Source organism: Erpetoichthys calabaricus, chromosome 1, assembly GCF_900747795.2.
Source record: "Erpetoichthys calabaricus chromosome 1, fErpCal1.3, whole genome shotgun sequence".
Taxonomy (NCBI): domain Eukaryota; kingdom Metazoa; phylum Chordata; class Cladistia; order Polypteriformes; family Polypteridae; genus Erpetoichthys; species Erpetoichthys calabaricus.
The window spans coordinates 156,512,733-156,518,732 of NC_041394.2; the positions used below are offsets into that span (position 1 = coordinate 156,512,733).

General features: G+C 39.0%; 1 protein-coding gene across 2 annotated transcripts in view; it reads left to right on the forward strand.

The window, feature by feature from the left end:
• The window catches only part of bcl2l13 (BCL2 like 13), an 87,153-nt gene that overhangs the window by 63,303 nt on the left and 17,850 nt on the right, over positions 1 to 6,000 (forward strand). The window lies entirely within an intron of this gene.

The window sequence follows — 6,000 nt, forward strand, 5'->3', positions numbered from 1 at the left end:
TATGTGTATCATTTTTGACAGGTTTACAACAGTTAAGCTATCCAAATAAAAATGGAAGGAATGAAGTCTGTTAATTTAAGAGGCTTCACATATTTAAAATATTTAATGGTTTATTAGTTTGCCAGTGACGGTGATTGTGGCCATCATATCATAATTATAATGATAAACTGTTACTAAAGGTTTATATCATTTTAAAAAACCATAAAACAGTATGAAGGCATATTATGGCATCATAGGAAAAGGCATCCTCGAAAGTCCTCATTTTTCGACCCAAATGTCCTCATTTCCAGAGAAAGAGAGTTGACAACAAATTACTTCATAAACTAGGAAAACACAAATGAAAAGGAAAAAATATATATCAGAAAATTAAAAATTGAAAGCAACAAAACAGAATTCAACCCTCACACAAGAGAAAGAGAGGAGAGCTGACAGCATTTTGCAAGTATAGTTAGAAAAAAAACGAGAGAAAATGTCCTTTTCCCCTGATATAACTGCTTATCCTAAAATTGTGTTAATTACATCTTGACATATTTTAAAAATGTTTTGAACAGATCCTCTAATAAAGAATTAGATTGTTTCCAGTTACAAATAATAACAGGACACCAGTTACCCACTGACTTATAAAAAGTGGGTTGGGATTCCTCCAGTTAAGCAAGATACAGTGGAACCTCATTTCACAAACGTCTCGGTACACGTACAAATCGGTTTACGACCAAAAAGTTCGCCAAACTTTTGCCTCGGTATACGAACAAGCCAGTTTCCCTTTCGGTTTGTGCGTGCCGATGATTTCCGCACGTGTTCCATTGTTCTCGGTCAGACGTGCGTGCTTGCCCGTGCGTGCATGCTTTCGCTGTGAACTCTTTGTGCTCTTTCATTTCCCTTCCGGTTCGTATGCGCCGATTACTGTATTTAAGCACGTGTTCAGCCTCTCCCTGTTCATTGTTCTCAGTCAGACGTGCGTGCTTTACCTGTGAACTCTTTGTGCTCTACAGTATTTCGTGTGCTTTTGCAGTTAACCATGGCTTCTAAGCACTGTAACCTCCTCTCCACCCAGTTCCTCCTCACTTCATGCCAGAACTCGACTCATGCAAGGTTAGTTTTCTTGGTGGTTTATGGTTAGTTTTTGAAATAGAAATATTGTCTTGAATTTGGATTTAAGAATCTTTCTGGGCCTGATAAATTATGGTCCATTGTAAACTGTGTGATTGTCTTTGCGGTAGTAAATATTGTGGCCACTGTAGTTGATGATCTACCGAGGTCTGGATTTAAAACCCAATTAAAGTCTCCAGCCATTATAATTTTACGAGTGCTCATATTGGGAATTGATGCAAATACATCAAATTTTGGATAAAATCTATATCATCCATATTAGGTGTATAAATATTTATCAAAATTACTTTAGATTTGAATAAATTACCCATCAACATGACATTGCGCCCTTTAGGATTAGATACTATGTGTGATACCAAAAAAGAGATTGTTTTATGTATTACAAGTAAGCCCGCAAATCGGAAATCCAAGAATGACAATCAGTTTCTGTTCTGCCAGATATTTGGATGGATGACATATCATGGAGGGTGGGCGCGTCTGGGGAAATGTCATTTAATTCAATAAGCATATCTGTACTAAAACGGTTTCGTTTTGCGGAGACGTGATTCTGTTGCCTTTGCTGACATCGACTGCTGGCAGAGTGGAGCACAGCAAGTGTAGTTTACAGGTTGTGGTGTTCGTGTGCCAGCCACTGAGTCGGGGAAGCCGCTGGGTTTGAGTCTGTGACCGTTATGTGATCTATATTACTGGCACAGTGGATTAGAGCAAGTGTAGTGAATAGGTTGTGTTGTTTGGGTGCCACCTACTGACTCTGGGAAGCCGCTGCGTTTGACTCTGGGGCGTGCGCCACTGTGCAATATGCACCTTGGTGGGAAGCTGCTGCGTGATGAAATATCATGGAGGGTATATGCGGTGGTTTGGGCGGTTGCGTCCGGGCGGCTGTACAATCTGGCGTGCACGCTTTACCTCAGGTGTAGTTCACAGGTCGTAGGCATGGTAAAGTTTCCATTTAATTCAATAACCCTATTTGAACTAAAGCGGTTTCTTTGTGTGGGTGCCTTCGTTCATTGTTTGTATGCATGACAGTACAGGTTGTGTTGTTTGGGCGCTCACAGGTTGTGTTGTCTGGGCGCCACCTACTGACTCTGGGAAGCCGCCGCGTTTTGGGAAGCCGCTGCGTTTGACTCTGGGGCGGGCGCTACAGCACAGCACGTTGTGTTATTTGGGCGCCACCTACTGACTCTGGGAAGCCGCTGCGTTTGACTCTGGACTCTGGGGCGGGCGCCAAGGCCGCAGTGCATGCACCTCAGTGCGTCCGCCGTGCATAAATTAACTGTGGTTTAGTAAGATAAGATACCTCTAGTTTTGTTTGTGTAGCTGGGGTGAAAATTTGGTTAATTCAATGTCTTTACAATCGAATCTGGTCCTTACTTGTTCAGCAAGTCTCCTGTAAAAAATACTATGTTAGTATTTAGGCCTATTAGGAGGGAGAATACTTTTTTTCTCTTTAGATCATGATCGAGACGTTTGACATTCCAACTTACAACATTCACAGCTTCTGAACTTTTGAGGAAATTTTGTAATATTAAGTAAGTGTTGTTTCATAAACTAGCTTTAACCTTGATTTCATATTACAGTAATCCCTCGCTATATCGTGCTTCGACTTTCGCGGCTTCACTCTATCGTGGATTTTATATGTAAGCATATTTAAATATATATCAGAATTTTTGCTGGTTCGCGGATTTCTGCGGACAATGGGTCTTTTAATTTCTGGTACATGCTTCCTCAGTTGGTTTGCCCAGTTGATTTCATACAAGGGACGCTATTGGCAGATGGCTGAGAAGCTACCCAACCAGAGCGCGTATTACCTATTAAATAAAACTCCTCAAATATATTGTGAGCACGGGGGCTATTCGCACCCCTAGAAGATACAGCCGCTCCTCAAAAAACACTGAAAGATACCTTCACATTGCTCTCTTCCTTGCTGGGCTTAAATGTGGCTGCTTTGTCAAGCGATATGCTTCCCCCACGGTGCTTCGCATACTTAAAAGCTCGAACGGCACGTATTGATTTTTAATTGTTTGTTTTTCTCTGTCTCTCTCACTCTCTCTGACATTCTCTGCTCCTGACAGAGGGGGTGTGAGCAGATGGGCTGTTCGCACCACTAGACGACACGGACGCTCCTCTAAAAAAAATGCTGAAAGACTAACTTTACATTGCTCCCTTCCTAGCAGCTGCGTTGTCCGCGGTGCTTCGCATACTTAAAAGCCAAACAGCCCTATTGATTTCTGATTGGTTGCTTTTTTCTCTCTCTCTCTGACATTCTGTGCTCCTGACGCGCACTCCTTTGAAGAGGAAGATATGTTTGCATTCTTTTAATTGTGAGATGAAACTGTCATCTCTGTCTTGTTATGGAGCACAGTTTAAACTTTTGAAAAAGAGACAAATGTTTGTTTGCAGTGTTTGAATAACGTTCCTGTCTCTCTACAACCTCCTGTGTTTCTGCGCAAATCTGTGACCCAAGCATGACAATATAAAAATAACCATATAAACATATGGTTTCTACTTCGCGGATTTTCACCTTTCGCGGGGGCTTCTGGAACGCAACCCCCGTGATCGAGGAGGGATTACTGTATTGCCAGGTATTATGGCTTATTGTTATGTTGGCACTTACAGTTGTGGGGGTAAAAAGGATAGATAATAAATAACTTACCCCCCCCCCCACTATCTTTGCCTCCCCAAGTGTTAATGATTTAATTCTATATGTGTAATTCAATTTCTGAAATCTGTTGAAGTATGATGTTTCAAAACATCCCTTTTTAACATGTTTTCTAAGTTGAATTTATGTCATCAAAGGCTCTCTAATATTTATTCAGTTTTCCAAGGGTTTGTGAAATTGATTAAATTTGTGCATGTTGGTTCATATTTGCAGGCGATTCTGTAGCTAAGCTTGTATCAAATAGTGTCGTTTTTTTTTTTTTTTTTTTGGTTTAATCCATTGCTCCAAGATGATGCTAAGAAGTTTGTTGGTTTGACACAGTTTTCTGCCTGTTATAGTTTACAACGTTGTTCTTAAACTATAAAGATTGTTATGCAGAGTGCACTAGGATATTGTCATTAGTTTTAAAATTAAATGAAAACGCACATTATTTCATATTATTTTTTACATTGTACTCATCTTAAACCTTACCCTAAATATAGAATACATTTTTATATTTTTAGAAATACTTTTTTTATTTATATGTTAAATCCAAATTAAGTGTAAGTTTATTAATGGCTGAACTGGTTGTTAAGGCTTGTGTATTTCAGTGGAAAACACATGTTATGTTGCTCCCTCACATGGCTTTTCATTGTATGCTTCAGCTGACAAGTGGTATGTCATGCTCCTGTGTAGGTGATTTTGAAATTCATACTAATTTAGGCAAGCGGGGCAGAAAGCCATGGTAGTTAAAATAGCAGCCCATTATTAGGTAATTATTACCGCCTGAATGTTCCTGTTGTTTGCACACTACTTATGATTTATCTCTGAAGACGGGTTCATCAGTCAATTTTAAATCTATTAAGTAGGGATGACAGTTTGTAAAATATGCTTTTGGGGCTTGACATGCCAATGTCTGTGTATGTACTGCAAAGCCGGCTATTTGTTGTTACTTGTGCATAGAAAATAACTACATTTTCCAAGATGATGCTGAAATATTCACACTATTTTGTAATTAATTTGTGTGGAAATGATAAATATTGCTTTAGTAGGAAGAGAAACTATTTAAATAAAAAAGGTAGGCCAGTGTATAAGTTTAAATTCTAAACATGTCTCATTATTCTCAGTTAAAATATTGTGCCGAAAGCTGATCAGCCTTTTTCCTAATGATTGTTGGTTGATAGTTTATTTACTTTTTTTTTTTTACAAAGTCGTGACTAAGTAGAATTCCTTTTGTGATTTGTCAACTTTTTACTGTACAAGTTGTCTGCACTTATTTCTGTATCTGTCATTGGGAGAGGTGTCCATCCATTCATCCATCCATCCATTATCCAACCCGCTATATCCTAACTACAGGGTCATGGGGGTCTGCTGGAGCCAATCCCAGCCAACAAAGGGCGCAAGGCAGGAAACAAACCCTGGGCAGGGTGCCAGCCCACAGTAGGACACAAACACCCACACACCAAGCACACACTAGGGACAATTTAGAATCGCCAATGCACCTAACCTGCATGTATTTGGACTGTGGCAGGAAACCGGAGTACCCGGAGGAAACCCACGCAGACACAGGGAGATAATGCAAACTCCACGCAGGGAGGACCACTATCACTGCACCACCCCTGGGAGAGGTGTGCAGAGGTCAAATATTTTTAAATATTTTAAACCATAAAATCCTGTGCAACAAGCTCACTATACAGGTGCAGCTCTCTATTTTGGAATAAACACTGTCAGATGTCTTACAGTATTAGCGCTTTTCGCTCTAAATCTGCAGAACGCAATTTCCTCTGAAGGCTGGATTAAATTTTCATCTACCCCTTCTTTCCATTTTTACTCACCTTTAAGCTAACAATGATTCATTATTGGTTGAGCTTTTACTTTTAGGAAATATGAATTTCTTTTACAGATTTTACAGGTAAAATATTCTAATGTTTCTAAAATATTAATTTATATTGTGAGATTTTATTTTATGAATTCCATATTATAATTTTTAGTTTTTCTTGTCTTTTTTCCTGCTTTTTTAATTTTTCTTTAACTTTTGTTTATAAAATAATCATTAAATTAAAATTTACCTTTTTTTTGGTTTAGTCCTACAATCCATGCCCTTATTTTGAAGCATTGAACAGGAAGATTAAATATTTAGTCCTCCTAGTCCATTTGATGTGTGAACATCACTGCTTTGTATTCTAATTATGTGAATATGGTGTGACATGCTGTTAAAGCTGCTCATTCGAGTAAAATAAAATATGTAAGCA